Source organism: Vombatus ursinus, unplaced genomic scaffold (genome assembly GCF_900497805.2).
Source record: "Vombatus ursinus unplaced genomic scaffold, bare-nosed wombat genome assembly UNPS02000580.1, whole genome shotgun sequence".
Lineage (NCBI taxonomy): Eukaryota > Metazoa > Chordata > Mammalia > Diprotodontia > Vombatidae > Vombatus > Vombatus ursinus.
The window spans coordinates 18,860,087-18,863,389 of NW_020940358.1; positions in this window are offsets into that span (position 1 = coordinate 18,860,087).

The window sequence follows — 3,303 nt, forward strand, 5'->3', positions numbered from 1 at the left end:
TTATCTTTCTTAGGTGAGGACTGAGAGACAGAGATAGAGAGAAAGATGGAGGGGTACCATAAACAAACACTTAGTTGGGGAGATGAGACTGTCAAGTGAAAAAATAAGACACATAAAAAATAAAAAAAAATCATCTTAGCGTCAGTGTCTATATGATTGTGGGGAGCTTATACTGGGGTTGGCCAGTATTTATAAGGAAATGTATAAGTGCTTTTGGCATTAAATAATACCTTGGCATTCTCATTCAGCTTTCTCTGAATTCTGGACAAGTTGCTTGAATCTTGCTCTACTGTTTGCACTATGAAGATTCATTCTATTAGCTAACAAAATAAGATTGTAAGACAAGTATACCTTCCTTTAAGCTATTCAAAAATAACCAGTATACAGAGATTTGACTGATCATCACCTTTTTGATAATAATATCCATTCCAGGAAGCAAAGTACACCTGAACTGTCTTTTCAAAATACAGGACCCAGGAGAATGGGGTCATTTATTATCCATGTAGAGTGACAACAAGAAATAGGAATGGAAAAAGTTGCTGTATCTTCAGGTTGTGCTTTGAGGTTACACTGACTTTAGATATATAATTTGCTTCTTAAAACTACATTAACTTCATCCTTGCCATAGGAAAGCTCATTATCTTGAAAGGAACTCAATCTGCATACAATGCATGCAAATTCATTTTACAGTTACAGACATTCAGATCCCCCTTATTTGTGTATTTGAGTAAATATACTATCCTGATCATTTTACTAGATCGTTGTAGAGATCCCAGTTAGAACACTTACCACTGCTAATTTATTTCTCCCTTCAGAATAATTGGCTTTGGTGTGTTTTTGTCTCCCCTTACTGTGGCCCTACTCAATGTGTTCACCGCTAACAACACTTTATAATGAGTTAGAAATGGTGATCTGAGCTCACAGGAGAGAGAACATCAAGTCCTACCTATTGCTATTTAAAATATGGGCAAGAGGTTTTGAAGGAAACTCAATTACTTTCTAGGTGACTTACTCCATTAAGTTGGTTTTTAATCTGAAAGAATTTGATTGTTTTTAACTTTTTTTTGGGGGGGGGTCTGAACCTATGATTTAATTGGTGTATATAATTCCCCATGAGGAAACTGCCTCTACTAATGCAGATCAGTAACTATTCTTCAATTTATAGTCTGTACAAATGACCAAAACTCTTGATGCTCCAAGCAATTCTCTGAGAAGTCAGATGCCTTGAAGATTGTTTAAGCTTCTGTTTACAATATTTTATCAAAGTTACCATTTTTCTATTTAATTGCTACTTTCTACTACTTAATACTCAACTTTCCTAGGCATTTACTGCTATAAATGAATGCTATACTTCTCAATGTTCATTTAATAGTCATTGAATTTATAGTTTGATGGAACATTAACAATCATTCTAGACCAACAGCTTCATTTTACAGATAAGGAAACTAAGGCTAGGAGGAGAAACTTGTTCAGTTGTTTACTCAAAGTTATACAGGCTAAGTAACAGGCACAGTCACAATTTAAACCCAGGTGCTCTAACTCCAAATCCTTCACTGCTACCTGTTGCTGATTGTCTCTTACTACATCCAATACTACATTTTCTGCTTTCTTTTCCATCTAATTCAGTTGTGTTTCTGAATATCCAAATAAGTGAAGGTAACAGTTTGAGTAGTTAGGATATAACATGATAGATAGTCAGGATTTAAATTTGCCATAATAGTTTTTGTTTTGTTTGGTTTCAATTTATTTTATTTTTAATTTTTGAAATAAAACAAGCATTTTATAACATAGTATAATAAAAATGATTGCAATGAAATTACAACTCTGCTATGTATAACTTGCTATTCCTTTTATCACATTAAAGTTATCACACAAATTTCTTTCTTTTTCTTTTTTGTTCTTCCCTTCCTGTCCCCACCCTAGAGATGGTCATCTTTAGACACAAATAAATATATATATATATATATGTGTATATAGATATACATATACATGTATATCTATATACACATATATAAATTATTCTATTCATATTTATAATTATCAGTTCTTTCTCTGGATGCAGATAGCATCTTTCTTCATATGTCTTTTGTTGTTAATTTGCGTATTTATAATAGTCAAAGTAACTTAGCCACATGATAACTTCTTTTGTTTCTTTCCCCACTTACATGTAAAAATAGTTTTCAACATTCACTTTGATAAGATTTTGAGTTCCATCTTATTTTCTCCCTTCCTCCTCTTCCCCTTCCCAATACAGCAAGCAATCTGATATAGGCTATGCATGTACAACCACATTAAACATATTTCACCATTAGTCATGTTGTAAAAGAAGAATCAGAACAAAAGGGTAAAGCCACAAGAAAGAAAGAAAAAACAACAACAAAAAAGAAAATATTATGCTTCTATCTGCATTTACACTCCATAATTCTTTCTCTGGATGTGGATAATTTTTCCATCATGGGTCTTTTGGAACTGTCTTAGATCATTGTATTGCTGAGAAGAGCTAAGTCCATCAAAGTTGATCATCACATAATATTGATGTTACTATGTATAATGTTCTCCTGGTTCTGTTCACTTCACTTAGCATCAGTTCATGTAAGTCTTTCCAGATTTTTTTATCTGAAATCCACCTCACTTGATAACTTTTAAGAGGCAATACAAGATGCTGGGCAAGCCAATCTTTCCACTTCTCAGTTCCAGAGTCTCCATTTCCCGACACATAAAATGAAGGGTCCCTTCCATCATCTAAGTTCCCTTCCAACTCTAAATCTATGATCCTATGTCCAGGAATGCATCTTATCTAATATAAGAAACTGCTTGTGTGGGACTTGAAAAAGTTTGTTGATTACACTCAGTCATACACCACCAGTAGAATATTGGCATTGAAACAAAGTGTCCTTTTTCAAGAAGAAGATTAAGGTCATCACAGCATCATAGAAGTTTTGATATTTCCCAGAGGTAATTCAACCTATTATTCTCTCTGCTTAATCATTGACTCAACTCATTGTCTAATTGAGGATTTTCCCAAGACGTATGAATGAATAAAAAAATGTGTTTTTACTATGTGTCATGTACTAAAGTGCCAGGGACAGATATATGAAAGGCAGACAATCCAAGCCTCAAGGATTTTACATTTGAATGGTGGGAGACAATGTATATGCAATAGTTTTGACCCAGGCATTTGGGTCTGGGGAGTGGCAAGGATAATGAGTTGCTCTTCACCAAAGGTGTTAAGCTTGAAGCTCATCAAAGCAGCAAAACCCCAAAATTCTGGAGTGTAGACAGAACTAGATTAAATTGCAATTA